At 44.6% G+C, this 19,504-nt stretch overlaps 1 pseudogene; it reads left to right on the forward strand.

The window, feature by feature from the left end:
- The window catches only part of LOC104380307 (eukaryotic translation initiation factor 2D-like), a 777,252-nt pseudogene that overhangs the window by 446,797 nt on the left and 310,951 nt on the right, over positions 1-19,504 (forward strand).

Raw genomic sequence — 19,504 nt, forward strand, 5'->3', positions numbered from 1 at the left:
GCATGGAAAGAAGCGTGGCCAGCAGGTCAAGGGAGGGGATTCTGCCCCTCTACTCTGCTCTCGTGAGACCCCACCTGGAATACTACATTCAGCTCTGGAGTCCCCAACACAAGAAGGACATGGAGCTGCTGGAGCGAGTCCAGAGGAGGGCCATGAAGATGATCCAAGGGCTGGAGCATCTCTGCTATGAAGACAGTCTGAGAGAGTTGGGGCTGTTCAGCCTGGAGAAGAGAAGGCTCCGGGGTAATCTTATTGCAGCCTTTCAGTACTTAAAGGGAGAGGGCCTACAGGAAAGCTGGGGAGGGACTTTTTACAAGGGCGTGTAGCGATAGGACAAGGGGCAATGGCTTTAAACTGAAAGAGGGCAGATTTAGATTAGATACAAGGAAGAAATTTTTCACTCAGAGGGTGGTGAGGCAGTGGAACATGTGCCCAGAGAAGTTGTAGATGCCCCATCCCTGGAAGTGTTCAAGGCCAGGTTGGATGAGGCTTTGAGCAACCTGGTGTAGTGGAGGGTTTCCCTGCTCATGGCAGGGGGGTTGGAACTAGATGATCTTTAAGGTCCCTTCCAATCCTAATCATTCTATGATTCTATAAGTTAATTCAAAACAGTCACTCTCCACAATTTTTCTCTCCCAAATTTGGTTTGGGTTTTTTTGTCCTCTCCATGTGCTTATAGAATCATAGAATGGTTAGGGTTGGAAGTACAGTACATCATAGATATTGCATACACGTTCGTCCATCATTCCTGTTTCCTTTCTACAGGACTAAATCACACTTCTTTTAGTCTGCACTTCAGCCATCAAAAACCTGAAGCATATATGAAGCTTGTTTTAAATTACTTAATAAAGCTTCACTTTCATAAATCTTATTCTACCTAAAGCTCTACATGCAAGTAAAGATGTTTTAGTGCACAGGTGCATAGCTCTTCCTCTTATCTGATTTTACGAATCATGGTTCAGAGTATTCGAGAGTTCCTTCATGAACAGGATAACTGGAAGCCTCCCTTTTTGTGAATTTATATCTGTACCTACTTAGTCACTTCCTCTACACTTTTAGTACACTCAGCACCATCCTATTGCCCTTGCCTTTTATTCTTCCTCACAGTATTTCCCTGCTTCTTCTCATGTCTCTTCTTCCTTGACTGACTGACAGTCAGCAGGTGCCAGTTTTGGTTTGGAGCTGACGAAGTGCCGAGTACCTACTATGCACATCTTGACTGAGCAACTGATTCCTGCTTCTTAAAATGGGTAGGGCTCTGAATTACAATTGCCTCTCCCTGAGTGCACACTGTAAAGCACTGGTTCCTCTTCTCCAGTCAGCTACTGATTTTCACAAAACTTCAGCAGCTTCATGTTACGAAACACCAGGTTTGATTCACAGTAGGTTATTGCAACCAGGTGTTTTTTGAGGGGACAGACAATCACACGTAATCATTACATAATCATTTATTTATTGGAGAACCAAGCCAAAAAATAGTTAACATTTTTATTTTAAAAGATCCATCAATATTCTCTGGTTTTGTTAAAAGGAATAATTAAGAAAATGTATAAATGAGACGTTTCTTAAAGCTTTTCAGTTTGAGATCATTAAATTCGGTTTTAATAACATTTGCTGTTATTTCCAAGACAGGTTATAAAATGGTGCATAAAAAAGTGTAAGATAAAAGGTGCTTAAATGGAAATGACTTCACAATTTGACAAATTAAAATCAAAAAGAGAAAGTTCAAATAGAAAATGTAGCTACTTCATTGATAATGTCAGTATATTTTTCTAAAGTTTTGTGCTTCAAGTAGGAAATAGAAGCCATTTTCATCTTGGCTTTATTCCAAATTTCATAGATGAGAGCAATCAAGTTAGCTTTCACAGCTTAGTTAGAAAGGCTCAGAGTAATTAACAGAAATATAATTTAAGAAAATGGCACATTCTTGAATATCACATATGCACTGAGACAGCATAATTGCTTCATTCCAGGCTACGGGAAGATTCACGTGTTCCCCAGAACCTAAAGTGCTAAGACCTAATTTTGGCTGTTTGAAGGAAAAGGGTGAAAGGCTAAATAAAAGTTTAAAATATTTTTGGTTCATTTAGCTGATGGAACATTTTCTTACAAGCAAAAAACAGCTTTGTTTGAAAGAAAAGTCCATACTTAGAGACAACATTAAATGAGCTTGCTGATGCAAAACTCGAGTAGGAATTAATGAGACATCAGTGTTAAATCTCTAGAGTTAGCACTTAAGTTAGAACAGTCATTCATACCTATAATTACAGTCTTATTACCCATTTTAAACATGTACTAACAAAAACACTTATTTACCACCTCTGTAACAAATCTGTAACTCCAACCAAGGTAGTGCAAGGACACTACTATGACAACCAACGTAACAATAAATTGCTGGAAAATCTGAAAATGCACTACTTTGGGGGTTTTGTCATTTGCATTTTTGCAGATCAAATGACTTTTTTTCTCAATAGACATCCACTTATGGAATGTTTTATAACTGCATGGAGTGTTTAATAGCCAAAATGCTGGCACACTCTGGTCATTAAATGAGGAAAATACATAATAATTAGATCTGTTAACACTTTGCATATATTCAGCAATTCCTGTGAAAAACAGAAGAGCTAGAATATGCTTTTCTTTTTACTGTTACCACCCATCTAGAAGTGATGCTGTGGGCTGACACCGTCAGCTCCTTTCATGCACCAGTAATTCCACCAGTAAGGAATTAAAATGAGCCTTTCCTGTCTCAAAATTGATGTAGTTAATGAGGAGGCAGCAGTTTTGGGCACAAAAGATAGGATCAGCTGCAGGCTTAGGAAAACTAGGTAGTCGTCTGCGGTGGCACACTAATCTGGGCAAAATCACCCCAGAAAGAGGCAGAAGATATTTTATCATCTAATTTGTCTGCACAAAACTCTGGGGAAGCTTTTCTTGATGGTGATCCTAGGAAAGAGATCTGACAGTGTGGAGGTAGGGTAATTGCTGGAGGAGGACAGTTTCACAGCTGCACCATATCTGATTTCCAAACCTCTCTACAGTAACAAGAAGCACGGTTGTCCGGGGCTTATTTGTTTTTTCTTATCCATAAGGCAACGAAATTCAATTTTGTCTATACTGTTGAGAAGGTGTGAGCCACTTCGGGCTGGAGATGGCAGAATTAACTTTGTCAGTAAATGCACTAAGCTGAGGCTGTTATTTTGATCTGTACATTTCAGTTCACTAAAGGAGGCTGCTTCTTTACTGACTGTGTTGTAAAGCATTCTTCTGGTGCTGAAATGAATCCAGGCTTAATGTGGACAAAAATGGATTGCTAAACTCAAGCCCAAAAGCAGCCAAATCTCACTAAGAAGCCCATTCTAGGGCTCCAAATGTAAGAGTCTTTTGACTTTTGGCTCTTTTAGCCAATGTTCTTTTCGTGCCAAGTTTAAGAACCGCAGCACAAAGGATAACCCTCAAAATGAAAGTCCATAATTTGCAAATAGGGCCTTAAGTGTGTTTTATAATTCCTGCGTTTTCCGTTTGGAATGTAGAACAAATTATATTAGCACCACAACCTTCTCTTTGGGGCTTTCTAAATGCCAAATGTATCGCTTTCATAATATTTTTCCAATTTGAATGACCACTCTGTTTCTATGCATTATCTATTTTTGGCTTAGGAAACTCATAAGGAATCATTTTGGGTTGCAGAAAATGGTGTTTACTGTCTTCTCCTTTCAAAATAGTTGCAAAGATTTTAATGGAGAGAATAAAATAAAACATAAAATTCATCAAAGCAGTGTTACAGCTAAACTGCTCCTCATAATATTGCTAAAAATTCTCCAGCTCAAATTTAGATTTATACATCTATAAGCTAATTAAATTCTGTATATTTTCCTATTATGTTTTAAAGTATTATGGAATTGTTAGGATTGGGACTTCAGACACAAAATCATCCTTTTGATTACACGTAAGCCATTTACTGATTTGACATCCCATTACTATGTTGTGTAAGATAAATACTATTAAATTACATTTATGTTTTTCAATAGTCCCTATCATACTCCATGATCACTATCAATAAGATTGGAAAAGCTTCTGCTTTTAGGAATACCCCACTCAAACAGTGGTTTCACAGCGGTTTAAGCCAATCACCTTGATATGGTATCATGCTTTTAAACAGCGATGTGGACCCAGCCCCACCCTAGCACTGAGTACATGTGATAGATTGTATCGTGAATCAGCTCAGGAAGCTCATCTGTTTGGAAACTAACTCTTAACAAAGAAGAGTGGGGAAAAAAAAAGTGATGACCTGTTGCTGTATGTCGCTGTTGAGACGGACACGACATACACAGGTTCAAGCAGTGTTGATTTATTATATAATTAATTAATCCCCCCTTGCAAGTTCCAGCACGCCTTTATACTAATTCTAGCAGCGCACGCGACATAAGCAATTAGGTGGTTGGTTAACTACAGCTGTTCACGCGCCTTAGCCTAATACATGATTGGTGATCACGCACTCTACATAACTTAAGCCAAATTCATTACATCACACAATTAGTGCAAAAACACAGTCCAGTCTCTTATCATACAGTTCCTCTTTATCTTACGGCTCCCTGGCTCTCCCAGGCACCTGCAAGTTGTTTTCCACTTCTGTTCAGGGAGTTTTCATATCTGCAGGGGTACACAGCAATTTCTTCAAGGCCAGTTTCTTCATCTTCTGTCCTGGGATCCGCGGACCAGCCATAGTTCCCACAATTCCCCCTTTTTGTATTTGTGCTAAAAGAAATTGCTCTGACAGCTTGCTGCAGGGCCCTTTGCAGCAAACTGTCCAGAGAGGGCAATATTAATAACACAACTACAACAACGATCAAAATCAGCAACCTTGTTTTTAGCAATGATAACAACCAGCTGGGCAATCCCCATCCTCTGAGCAATTTATTCAGCCAGTCCCATACAAAACCACTTCCCTCAAAATCTTCACATCTATCTCCTTGCACTAACAATAAAAGACAAACAATTGCAGCTCTATTTTGCAGTGTAGCATGCCTAACACTATCAGCATCAGTTAATAAATCACTCAATACTATTGACGTAGCGTTGGCTTGCTTACTCAGCCAACGTCCATCCTTCAACAAGATCAGCTTTCCACCACAGGCCGGACACAACGAGCAGGAACCCACCGGGGGCCACCATCTGTCGAGACACAAGCATACCCTCGACCCCAAGTTATCAGATCATAGGGATCAGACCACTGACCTGTCTGTAGATCCCGAACCCTAACTTTGGCTCCTGGGGACATCCCACAGGTGGTGGTTAGTGAGCCAAAGTGACGTATTATCGGGGGTTCCTGAGAATCATCAGAGACCTGTAAAAAATTCAGGACATACATAGCTTTGTTCAGTCGAGCCTCTGGAGGCTCCCCTGCCATTCCCCCTTTTTGTTTTTGCAGAAGCCGTTTTAATGTACCGTGAGCACGTTCAACGATACCTTGTCCAGTGGGAGAATGAGGAATACCAGTAACATGAGTCACACCCCACAGCTGTAAAAATGAATTAACCTTTTGAGATACATAAGCTGGACCATTATCCGTTTTTATCTGATGCGGGACTCCAGCAATAGAAAAAGCCCGTTGCCAATGGCGAATGGCATCTTTGGCAGTTTCTCCCGCATGAGCAGTAGCAATGATGACCAAAGAAAACGTATCAATAGATACATGGACAAATTTTAATCTGCCAAATTCAACAATATGAGTAACATCTGTTTGCCAGATCTGGAGGGCCCGTAACCCTCTAGGGTTGGTCCCATAGTAGTGAGGGACATGTTGGTCTTGACAGTCAGGGCATGCAGCAACAATAGCACGAGCCTCAGCATTGGACAAGCGAAATTGTCGTCTCAGGGCTCGATAACCCTGATGAAAAAATTGATGAGAAGCAATAGCTTGTTGTTTAATGTTTGGAGTAGGTCCCATTGCTACGCCTGATACTAGTGCATCTGCTCTTGCATTTCCTTCCACCAAAAAACCAGGGAGGTTCGTATGACTCTTAATATGTAATACATAATAAGGAGAATGTCGCTTTTGAATTTCAGTCCATAATAGTTTTAAAATTCCAAAAAGTTTTTCTTGAGTAGCATGGCTAAGGACAGCCTTGTCTAACCGTTGCACTAACCCAGCCACATAGGCCGAATCAGTAACAACATTAACAGGACCAGAAAATTGCTGAAATACCATAGTCATGGCTCTCAATTCAACAATCTGAGGAGAGCCTTCCTGATGTTCCACTCTGTTCTGCCATTGATGTCCATCATACCAGGCAATGGCAGCCTTCCCTGTTTTTCCTGAACCATCAGTGAACACTGTGGGACCAGGCACAGGGTCAGACTGACTTAATTGTTTTTGTGCAAATCGAATCTGGCCACCCATTTTTATTAATGGATGTGAGGGCAGGTGATAACTAATTTGACCTGTATAATTTGTCATTGCTGCTTGAAGTGCTGAACTGTTGGCAAGGCACCATTCAAAATATTCGCTTTTTACTGGTATTACAATGTTCTCAGGATCTCTTGCCAACAATTCCACACAGCAAGCTCTAGTTTTCATAATAATTTGAGCTAAAAGTTCAAAAAGTCCAGGAGCAGTTTTTTTTAGTTTTAAAAGGCAAAAAAGCCCATTCCAAAACATGCAAAGGATCTTGCCAATCAGAATTCCACTGTGCAAGCATTGCAAAAGGTATCAGATCATCTATCAAAACAAACACTTGCACTGATACAGTTAGATCGATTCTCCATACATGTTTCTGCATGATTGCCTGTTCTACCTCTTCAATCACCTGTTTTGCTTCTGGAGTTAGAACTCGTGGTGCAGAAATGTCCGAGTCCCCTTTTAACAGCTCCAGGAGCGGTTGTAATTTGGAAGACGTCAAGCCCAAATAAGGTCGGACCCAATTAATCATCCCTGCTAGTTTTTGTACATCATTCAGGGTTTTTACCTTTATTTGTAACTGAATTGGTTGTGGCATTACCATTTGATCTAACACCTTTATACCCAGGTACAACCATGGCTGCTGGTGTTGCACTTTTTCTGGGGCAATCACCAATCCATGGTATTGTAATGACTTTCGTGCTTCAGCCTCCATTTCAGCCAGCATTACCTGCGAAGGTGCGGCTAGTAAGATGTCATCCATATAATGATAACAATACCCTGATGGAAATGCAGCTCGAATAGGACTTAAGGCTTTTGCCACAAACCACTGACAAATAGTGGGTGAATTTTTCATACCTTGTGGTAAAACTTTCCAATGATACCTTTTGGCTGGTTCACTGTTATTCACTGAAGGTACTGTGAATGCAAATTTCTCCATGTCCTGGTTAGCAAGAGGAATAGTAAAAAACCAATCCTTTAAATCCAATATTACAATTTCCCATTGCATTGGAATCATAGTTGGTGAGGGCAACCCTGGTTGCAAGGCCCCCATTGTTGCCATCACCTCATTGATTTTTCTTAAATCATGCAATAAACGCCATTTTCCTGATTTCTTTTTTATCACGAACACAGGTGTGTTCCAGGGACTGTGAGAGGCTTCTATATGTCCTGCTGCCAATTGGTCTTTAACCAGAAGGTGCAGGGCTGTGAGTTTTTCTTGATTGAGGGGCCACTGATCCACCCAAACAGGCTTTTCTGTTAACCATGTTAATGCCAGTGTGGGCTGTGTCACGCCCTGCAGCACAGTGACCCCTGCTAAAAATCCGTTGTAATTCTTACGCCCCATTGTCCAAGGCAGTCCCTGCCCCACAAATTTAAGGGTGCTGCGGTCACATATGGTCTAATAGTGGCCTTCTGTCCCTCAGGGTTACTAATAAGGACAGGCTTGGCGGCCATAAAACTGTTAGCAACTCCCCCAAGACCCACTACTCCCGCATTATTTGACACTAGAGGCCAGGTGGAAGGCCAATCACGCTGTGCAATGATAGTAACATCAGCTCCTGTGTCCAACAAACCCGTTAGTTTTGTCTGCGATGGGGTTGCGTGATCCATTGTAAGTGTGCACGTCATTTGTGGTCTCTTGTCGGTGACAGTCTGGGACCAAAAAACAGATGGTTTCCCCGTAGATCCAAATCCGTTGTTGCCACGAACAGTTTGCTCTGTTTTAGGAACACAACTCACAAAGGGCACAAGTTGAGCAATTCGAGTCCCTTTAACAATAGTTACTGGTGGTGTCGCAGTAGATACCATAGCACAGATCTGCCCTGTATAATCAGCATCAATCACTCCTACATGCACTATCAACCCTTGCAAGGTGCCACTTGATCGTCCTATTAACAAAGCACTAAGTCCTTTACCGATTGGTCCCCATGCATCCAAAGGCACTTTGTGAATTTGACAATTATTTATTGTTACTGTGTCGGTGATGGATACATCCATCCCGGCAGCTCCGACTGTCTTTCCTGATAATTTGTCGCATAAGTTTGTGGATTGGTCTGTGGATGCTGCATTGCTCCCACAAAAGGGTTGCCAGGACTGTAGGGCATTTGTGTCTGCGCGTGCCCCCTCGCGCTCTTTTTGCCGTTTCCCGGAATTGGCTGACCGGTAGCATAAAACTTTGATCGACATTGTTTAGCAAAATGACCTATTTTTCCACATTTATGGCAAGTAACTGGCACTGAGCCATTAACTTTTTTCGGCATTTATTGTCAGCCTTTGGCCTTTCAGTCCTGGGCACTCTGATTTTATATGTCCCAGGTTTCCACATCTATAACACTTCTGCTCCTTAACACGCAAGGCAGCTAGGGCGGTGGCCAGTGCAGTCATTTTATGCTCCACAGACCCGACTTTAGCACACGCAGTAACCATTTCCTCTAAGGAGGGGTCCCCCGGCAATGTCTCAATAACTCTCTGACAGTCAGGGTTGGCGTTATCTCTCGCCAACTGCTTTGTTAACAGGGCTCGCAAACTGTTGTCAAATACTTGTTTTTCTATAGCCCCTTGCAATTTTTCCACAAATTGTAAGAAAGGTTCCCTGGCCCCTTGTTTAATTGTTGAATACCTTGCCTTAGGCTCTGCCATTTCTGCCGTGCGCATCAAAGCTTGCATCCCTATTTGCTTAATTTGCACGAGAATTTGGGGATGCCACTGTGCTTGAATTGCCGGATTACTAAATATCTGACCCGTTCCCATCAACACATCAGTACCTACAGCGTGACAAGGGTCACCTTGGGGCAATTGCATATTTTGCAATGCCTGATGATCAGCCTGTTGTCTCCAAACATTCATAAAAACCGAGTGCTGTACTGGCTGAAACATAATTTGAGCCAAATGTTGAAAATCATACGGCACCAATACCTCTAAACTCAATAATTGCAACAATTGTGTCACTGCTGGGGAATTCGGTCCATACTGAGCTACCGCCCTCTGCATATCCTGTATAACTTTCCATGACCACCCCACATGTTGATTGGGCTGATTAGAGCCCGGGAGGGCTAGCTCCACAGGGAATGCACTAGGCCCTCCCCCCACCTCCATCACAGACAGATCTTTATTGACCGGTGTCCCCAGTGTTTCGGTCAAGTCCCAGTCCCCGACCTCCATTGCCTTTTTCCTAACCGCGTCCCAAAATTGTACTGCATTACGCGGCTGAACCGTCACTGTAGCAGGTGGCAACACCCACGACTGTGGTAAGGGAGGCCGATACGGTAGACCCCCCTGTTTTCTCACCCCCTTTGCAGAAACAGAGGGCATCTCAGCAAAATCTGTTACGGAATCCTCCTCCTCGTCACTCTCCGGTAAAGGGGGATATACCTGATCCTGTATTTGTTCGTCCTCTGTCGCCTTAATATCAGAGGAATTCAGTGGAGAAGAAGGGAGAGAGCATGTTTCGATATTAGGTTTTGCGTACTTTTCTTTTGCCTCTTGCAACTGCTGCCAAGGCAACTTATAGGGAGTAAATTTTTTCCGCCGCTTTTAGCTGTGCTGCAGGAGATACATACATTCCTGACGATTTTTCCGCCGCTTTTAGCTGTTCTGCGGGGGATACGTACGCTCCCAGGGAGTCCGGCTCCACTAAATGAGCAGATTTCAGCAACCTTTTTCTCGGCTTAGGCACAGGCGGTAACCTCCCAGCTGAGCTGTCATTCGCTTTAGAAGTCTCTCCCACAACCTCACTTACTGCAGGAGAGGTTATCGGAACAGAGTCCGTCTTATCCTCTGCTTTATCACGCTCAGACTTTAAGTCTTTCAAGGCCTCTAAAACGATCGCCACGTTGTCAATAAGTCCACAGGTTCTTTTTGCCCACTGGTAGCAGCATCAATAATTTCTTCCCCAGGGCTTGCCAAACAGGCACACTGAATGCTGTGGCAGAGTTCGCTTCAAGCCCTTGTCGCTGCGCCCACAACAACATTTTTTGGATGTTATTATTAGATACTTTCAGTCCTTTTCTTTTCAATATTAACGTCCACAAAGAATGGACGTCTTCCTCCTCCTTTGTGAGGCTATTTCCCATTATCCCGTTCCCAGCGGCTCACCTGTCCCAGGTGTCAAAGTCTAAGTCGATCCGGATCAATTCGCAGCTTCCCCGCTGCTCTCAAGCTACGCTGGGCTCCGTCTCCACCGCACTTCGCCCTGCGGTCCAAAAGTTCGCGTCCTGGTGAATCACGTCGGGGTCACCAGATGTTGCTGTATGTCGCTGTTGAGACGGACACGACATACACAGGTTCAAGCAGTGTTGATTTATTATATAATTAATTAATCCCCCCTTGCAAGTTCCAGCACACCTTTATACTAATTCTAGCAGTGCACGCGACATAAGCAATTAGGTGGTTGGTTAACTACAGCTGTTCACGCGCCTTAGCCTAATACATGATTGGCGATCACGCACTCTACATAACTTAAGCCAAATTCATTACATCACACAATTAGTGCAAAAACACAGTCCAGTCTCTTATCATACAGTTCCTCTTTATCTTACGGTTCCCTGGCTCTCCCAGGCACCTGCAAGTTGTTTTCCACTTCTGTTCAGGGAGTTTTCATATCTGCAGGGGTACACAGCAATTTCTTCAAGGCCAGTTTCTTCATCTTCTGTCCTGGGATCCGCGGACCAGCCGTAGTTCCCACAATGACCTATCACAGAGATCAGCTCCCTTGATGAGCTCTCAAATGGTGGTGAACAGTGGCAGAGGACACAGCGGGACTGATGCGAAGCTGATATACACAACTGCAGCCTTAGAGCTCTTGGGGTAAAAAACACCCTTCAAGACCTGGGGTAAACTCCTGGCCCTGCTGCCATCAGTCTCACTTCCTCTTCATCCTTGTCCTCTTTGGTGGTTGCAAGAAGTGCTCTGTCTCCATCGAGCTCAAGGGGAGAAATTATGCATTACCTGACAGTTCAGCAACAAAGCAGTAGGTCGCGTTTGAAAACGTTTTCTGCTTGCTGCTGACGTTACATTACTGCAGGTTATTGGGTAAATAGTACGGTGAGAAACACATAAGCCCTAAGACACCTGGCCTGAATTTGTTTCGGTTTGAGGCCAAACTATGCATGGCTTCATAATATAGGAGTATTTTGCCTGCGCCATGCATTGTATTGCTGCAGGGAGGTGCTACACTGGCCGAGAGCAAGCCAACTCTGGAACCAGCTCTGTCGCTATGCTCCTATCTAGTCCCTAGTTACTGTCCTTTGCATGGCTCTGCACAATACAGCTCACTTAGCACCAAGTCAGGCATCACTTTTATTGTTGTGCTTTGCGCAGCGGAGACATATCCCAGGAGCTTTTCCATTGATTTGGCTGAGCTTTAGATGATCCCTGTAAATACTAAGATAAAATTCAAAAGCTGGCAATTCTAATTATGCCTGGCAGGAAGATTTCCTCTGATATCCGGGCGCAGTACTAGCAAGCCTCACAGAATAAAAACCGTAAATTTTTTTTTAAGGAACACTGTCACTGTCTGCGTACATACCAGTATGCAGGATCACTGTCTGATTTGATTTCATTTCATTTATGTCACTGCTTTTATGATCTCAGCATTTTAATTATTAAAACTTTAAACTTTTGCTTCTACTTCTGTAGAAAGTGTTGATGGATGGGAAAAACCACAGGGGAAAATAAATAAATAATGTTTATTATTTACATATAGCAGAAGATAGCAGAGAAGTTGATTTCTTCTTTCAGTACATATCATGCATTTGGCAAGCATTTTTCTAACTAGTTCTTATTTTCTGGAGGTTCTGACAGATTGGACTTCTGAACGAACTTGTCTGTGATTTCCAAGTTACACTCTGAAAAATATAGAAAACAAAAAAAGAAAAGAGAGAGAATGAAATTCAGTTTCACTTTTAATCTATTGTTGAATTAATTGCATTGCTTTGCACTTATAATATGAAATGTATTATAGTTTTAAATAAGATTTTAATTGAGATACAGCTTTCGTAATGATATTGCACTAAACAATCCAAGTCTTCACAAAATGTTTTGCTTGTAAACTGCTGGAAGGGTGAGCTGAAAAATCAACAAGAATTAGCTTGATGCATACTCATTTATATCATATATGAAATCCGGTTTCTCCAGTAGGAATTTTCCACCTCTCCCATACATCAGAATTTCCCCCCTTTTTCTGGATATGGTAGTGGTCATATACAAGCTAGTAATTTGTCTCTCCCTACTGTGAGATCATCTTATAGTGGGCTGTTCTTAATGGTCAGTTAAAACTGCATCAGTATTTAGATAATACTGGTAACATGGTTCAAAACACTGACTTCTTGAGCCTTCAGCCAGTCAGAAACACCACTACTGGTAGTCCTGCAAATAGCTCTTTTTGCTTTGTGATGTTGACTCTGAAACCTAACGACCTAACTAAAGCAATAACACCATACTTTCACTTTGCTGGATGCCTGTTAGCAGACCTCAGAACCCAGAGCCCACCCACAGCAGCTCCCAGCTGCATGCTCTGCCAGCGCCCCTCGTGCCTCACGTGTACCCCGGAGGTGCGCTGTCAGAGGACTCTTGGCATTTTCACAGGGCTGGTTAAGCGCTCCTTGAGCTCCCCCGTGTGCCTCGCTGCGGGGCTGAGCGGGTGCTGACGCCGCCGCGGGGGAGGTGGCGGGACGGCAGGACTGGAGGCGGAAGGTCGAGGAGGAAGGAGAGTGAGAACACTTTGCAGTGGCAGCTAGTCCTCAGCTGCATCGCAAAGCCCACCCTCCTTCCCAGCACTGGGGCCGTTCCCAGGTTATTTCCCTCGCCTTGAAAGGCTCCCGGTAGCTTAGGAGGCCTCTGCTAGCTGCCACATCCATAGGCTTCCTCTGCTGACATCACTGCATAGTCAATATGAGATGTTGCATCTCATTAAATATTACACTGTAGGGACAATAAAACTAATTGTAATTTCATCCCAGGTTAAAAAAAAAAAAATAGTGCACTGTACAGCTTGTATCGCTTTGGTTCATATTTGATTCAATTAAAGCCTACACTTTAAATGTAAATGAAATGGCCAAACAGTTTCTAGCCTGCTGAACCAGTATCCCGTGGAGTTTAGGCCCAGCTTGTAAACAGGGCTTTGATAATAACCAGAAGGTACATTTTGAAGCAGTACATTGGAATCGGCAATTAAATAAAGTGGTGAATTTAAACTATCATCAATAAATGAAGACAGATGAGAAATAATCAGCAAGTGGGCAGAAGGTGAGATAAATACAAGGCAAAATGGAAACTGAAAGCTGCTACAGAAGAGGCATGTAATAGTTAACTTGGGATACAGCGACTTACACAGAAGCCTGACTTAGTTCCTGGACATGCCCAGGGCTGGGGAAACGGGAGACTGGCAGCAGGCTGACACCTCTCCCCTTAGCTTAACATTGTGGCACACTGGGAGCCGCTCAGCTGCTCAGAGGAAAGACCTCTGGGTCCCTGCAGTTCCTTATTGCTCACCCCTGTGTCAGAACCAGCGTACGATTTGAGGCAGGTGTGCCCTGCAGATGGGGAAGCGGTTTGGGGATACGTACAGCAAACCTAGCTAGCTTTAGTGTCTTGGGTCGGTGTGCCAGTGAGGGGTCAGCAGCACGGGCTGGTCCTGGGAACTCAGGAAGATGTTCTGCCCTGTGCTGAAGCCTGAGCCCATGCACCTCCACTGCCACTGCTGCTGAAACGAGCTCAGCTCTGCCTGCACAGATGGCGGCCATGCCTCTGACTGCAGCCCAGGCACGTTCTTTATACAAGTCTATGGGTGTATCGATGCGCTAGCAACAAAACAAGATAAAGCGGGTAGATTAAAAAAGTCGTTGAGCCTTTCCCACGACCCAGCCATATTTACTGTCCTCTGATGGCTTCAGGGTGAGTAAAGTCTATGATGTGTTTTCTGTCTCTGATTTTTAAGATTTAGTAATATATAACACATGTCAGAAGTAGAAAATATTGAATTATTAGAGATGACATTTCAGGTTTCCCCAGGCTATGTAAAAATTATGTCAAAGTACACTGTACTTTTCCCACAGTCAGAGGAAAGTCCCAAGGCAAAATCGTCCTCTCTAATCTACTTTTCTATTTCTAGTATGTATTTTACAAATAACTTTTGCCTTATCAATTATTTCACAGATACTAACAACAGCCTGTGATGCATTATTTAAAAGAAAGAAGACTGCTCATTTGTAGCCTTATGTGTAGAAAGTGAACTGCTTAATTGAATGCCTCTCACAGGCTTCCACAACTCAATTTAATGAATATTTAAGGACAATATAATGTAGCTATTTTTAACCAATAGCTGACTGCTGTAAAAAAGGAAAGCTTCACAAATACAGGCATTGGAATCCAATACGGTGCACTGCAACAACAAAAAAAAGTCATAAAAGCAAAAACATGAGCGAACGTTTACAAAGCAAGAAAAGTCACCTAAAACTATTATTTTTTCAGTATGAGGACCAGCCACAGGAATATTAATGTTACTAAAAAATTCTATAAAAGCTCAGTTTTAGATTAAGATTTGTTAAGAATTACACTGTGTTTATGACCCAGTGGTATGACAATTTAATGGTTTATCAGACCATATTCCAATACATCATTAGTTTAACTATGTATTTCTTAAAAGTGAGGTGGTTACCAAAATTGAAATGACCAGAGTATTATTTCTGCATTCTCTGTATTTGATTTTCTTCTCTCTGTCCTTCTGTATTTCATCTTCTTTCCAAACTTCCCACCCCTATTCACTTTCTGCTTGGGTTTGGTTACATTACCAGGTAAAGATCACTCTTCTTTCCAACCCAGGCCTGGAAAGACACACCACTGAAAAGCTCCAGGCTGTTTGTAGAAAAACATATGACTGCACTCACACCACATGCCATGTCACAAGTCCAAATGCCATTAGTAACAGCTGGATAAGATAGTCTGAAGCTGGTCCAGGAGGAAGTGAGGTGTGGAGGAGATGGCTGGATCTCAGCCTGGTCTGTGCTTGCAGCCATTCTTTTACCCTGCACACACAAAGTTCCTCTGCTTCATTTCTGTACCTGCTGCAATCTCCATTTTTCATCCCCCACATGCGTTTTTTTTCAGCCACTCTTGACTCCTTCATCTGCGGTGATCAGCAGGAGTCAGCTCCCCATATCTTCCTTCCTCCCTTTTGAAAGGCATAGCTAATGAAGGTAATACAAATAAAACACCAGCTCATAAATATTGCGAAAATGACCTAGGGCTAACATGGTTGTCAAGCAACCAATTCTCTCCTAATCACTTCAGCTAGGGATGGAGATGGGTTAGTGTTGATCTGGCAAGTCTTTTCTGAACAGAGAAATTGCTATCCTACTCTACTATTACGTGTTGCCCAGTGTCAAGTCTCTAACAGCAAACTGAAATCAGCTATTTCAGTAGTGGAAACATTTTGACAACTAGCAAATGATTCATGCATTGGCTGTTTTTTTCCAACTTTTAATGGGTAGTGATTGGCATAATGTGCCCTGTATGTTTGTTCTGATGCAAAGATGAATGCTGTGTCAAGGTGAAGATCTTTCCAACAATGAGTTTCACAGAATTAACTGTGTTCTGTACCTTCTAAAACTTTTTATTTAAAAGTAGTTCCTTTAGATCTGTTTGTATCTCTCTTTATCCTTTATTATGAAAAACGATAATTTAAAGCACACAGTATACAATCACAGTTCCTACTTTCTATACTTTTTTTTCAGTCTAAGCCAACAAATCTTAGTCCTGACATTTAACATTCCTGTCATATTACCACTTTAAAAAAAGACTATCAGAACTGAGTACAGCATTGTTATGGTTTGAAGTGGGGGGGAGGTCCGTGTGGCAGAAGCTGCCCATCACACCGGACTCCCATCCCCCTCGGGGCTTGAGCCAATCGGTGCCTCTGCGAATTGCCCTATTTACGTCGGACAAAGGAACCGGAAAGGTGTGCCTGTGCCCAGGAACAAGGAGACAGGAGGGGGGCCAGGGCCCCCGCTCCCGGCTCCCGGCCGGGCTGGCGCCCGCCCCGTCGAGGATGGCGGCGGCGGAGGCGCTTGGCGAACTCGGGGAGAGCCCCGCTGCCGGGGCGCCCACCGGGCCAAGTTCACCCAGAAAGGACTGAAATCTAAGAGAAACGGCCACACAGATAAGAGGTCAGTGAAGATGGAACGGAACAACGTGTGCCGCGGCTGAGTCCCCCTTGCCAGCGGCCCCTTGGCAAACAAGTCCTCGGTGGAGCAAGCAGAGACCCACTCGCAGCCCGTGCATTTTGCATTTACGCATCTAAGTCTGTACGGAGGCGCATTTAAGGTCGACATGACGACGCACGCCGGAGCACATTTAAAGTTTGTTGATGACCCACGCCAGAGCGAGTGGCTACAGCTCCTTAAAGGTCCAGGACTGGTAAAGCCCGCACTTGGGCAAGTCCGATGGGGTAAGGATTTGCCCCCCAGCGGGTAGTATTCACGCCTTCGCCGTGAGTAGGGGATCCACTGGAGCAAGGGACAATGGTGTAAGGACTCCTTCTCCTTTAAGAGAAGCGGCAGTAACAACTTGGAATGAACTGACCTGCACTCCCCCATTCCCTGCCCCCCTGCGCCGCTGGGGGGAGGAGGTAGAGCCGGGAAGAAAAGGCAAAGGGGGGGAGTGGTGTTGTTTTTAAGACCTGGCCTTGTTTTCTTGTTATTCTCTTAAGTAACCTTTTTGTTTGCTTTTCTCTTTGTAGGTAGCTGTTAATAAATAGTTTTGCATTAAGAAAAAAGCCTATTTTGCCCTGGACCGTGGTTGGTGGGTGCTTCTCTGTTCCTGTCTCGATCCTCAGCTCTTTTATTACATTTTTCTCTCCTCTCCATTTTACTGGACTGGGAGAGCTGCGTGGGTTTAGTTGCCGGATCGGCCTAACCCACGACAAGCATTTTAGACGACGAATTCTCTATATATCCTGCTATATACAGAGGGAATATTTCCACTGAATCATTCATAAACAACTACACATCTTCTCCTTCTTGATTAAAGCTTCGCCTGGGGTTGGAGGAGGAGCTGACAGAGAGCTTATGGGTCAAGATTAGAGGACGGAGACGGATAGGGGATGTTACGGTAGGGCTCTGTTACAGGCCACCTGGCCAGGAGGACAGAGCAGATGAGGCGCTTTATAGCCAGATAGGAGCAGCCTCGCGGTCACAAGCCCTGGTCCTCATGGGGGACTTCAACCACCCTGACATCTGTTGGAGAGACAATACAGCAGGGCACAGGCAGTCCAGGAGGTTCCTGGAATGCGTGGATGACAACTTCCTCCTGCAGGTGATAGAGGAGCCGACAAGGAGGGGTGCCATGCTCGACCTTGTGCTCACCAACAGGGAGGGACTGGTGGGTGAGGTGAAACTTAAGGACAGCCTTGGCTGCAGTGACCACGACACGGTGGAGTTCAAGATCCATGGGGCAGCAAGGAAACCACTCAGCAAGCTCTGTATCCTAGACTTTAAGAAGGCGGACTTCGGCCTCTTCAAGGACCTGATGGGCAAAGTGCCGTGGGAGGCGGCCCTGGAGGGACGAGGGGCCCAGGAAAGTTGGTCCACATTCAAGGAGCACCTCCTCTAAGCTCAGCAGAGGTGCATCCCGACGAAGAACAAGTCGGGCAAAAAGGCCAGGAGGCCTGCGTGGATGAGCAAGGAGCTCCTGGACCAACTGAAAATGAAGAGGTTAGCCTACAGAGGGTGGAAGCAGAGACAGATAGCCTGGGAGGAATACAGAGAAGCTGTGCGAGTGACCAGGGATCAGGTGAGGAAGGCTAAAGCCCTGAAGGAATTGAATTTGGCAAGGGATATAAAAAGCAATAAGAAATGCTTCTATAGGTATGTAGGGGACAAAAGGAAGTCCAAGGAGAACGTAGGCCCCCTCCGGAAGGATACTGGTGCTCTGGTCACCCGCGACATAGAGAAGGCTGAGTTACTCAATGAATTTTTTGCCTCAGTCTTCACTGATAAAGCCTCTTGTCTTACCACCCAAGCTGTGGAAAGAACTAGCAGGGACTGTGAGGATGAACCACCGCCCACTGTACTTGAAGAGCAGGTTCGGGAACATCTGAGGAACTTGAAGGTGCACAAGTCCATGGGACCTGATGAGATCCATCCGCGGGTCCTGAAGGAACTGGCGGATGAAGTTGCCAAGCCACTGGCCATTGTATTTGAGAAGTCGTGGCGGTCTGGCGAGGTCCCCGATGACTGGAAGAGAGGGAACATAACCCCCATTTTTAAAAAGGGGAACAAGGAGGACCCGGGCAACTACAGGCCGGTCAGCCTCACCTCTGTGCCTGGCAAGGTCATGGAGCAGATTCTCCTGGGAACCATGCTAAGGCACATGGAGAGCAAGGAGGTGGTGGGTGACAGCCAACATGGCTTCACCAAAGGCAGATCGTGCCTGACCAACTTGGTGGCCTTTTATGGTGGGGTGACAACATCGGTGGACAAGGGTCGACCAACGGATGTCATCTACCTGGACTTGTGCAAAGCTTTTGACACTGTCCCGCACGACATTCTTCTCTCTAAACTAGAGAGGCATGGGTTTGATGGATGGACCACTCGGTGGATAAGGAATTGGCTCAATGGCCGTACTCAGAGAGTAGTGGTCAACGGCTCGATGTCCATGTGGAGACCGGTCACGAGTGGCGTCCCTCAGGGGTCCGTGTTGGGCCCGGCCCTCTTCAACATCTTTGTCGGTGACGTGGACAGTGGCATGGAGTGCACCCTCAGCAAGTTCGCCGATGACACCAAGCTGTGTGGTGCCGTCGACACGCTGGAAGGGAGGGATGCCATCCAGAGGGACCTCAACAGGCTGGAGAGGTGGGCCCGTACCAACCTCATGAAGTTTAACCAGGCCAAGTGCAAGGTCCTACATCTGGGTCATGGCAATCCCAGGCACAAATACAGACTGGGCGGAGAATGGATCGTGAGCAGCCCTGAGGAGAAGGACTTGGGAGTACTGGTGGACGAGAAGCTCAATATGAGCCGGCAATGTGCTCTTGCGGCCCAGAAGGCCAACCGCATCCTGGGCTGCATCAAGAGGAGCGTGGCCAGCAGGTCAAGGGAGGTGATT

Source organism: Tauraco erythrolophus, chromosome Z, assembly GCF_009769465.1.
Source record: "Tauraco erythrolophus isolate bTauEry1 chromosome Z, bTauEry1.pri, whole genome shotgun sequence".
NCBI classification, from domain to species: Eukaryota; Metazoa; Chordata; class Aves; order Musophagiformes; family Musophagidae; genus Tauraco; species Tauraco erythrolophus.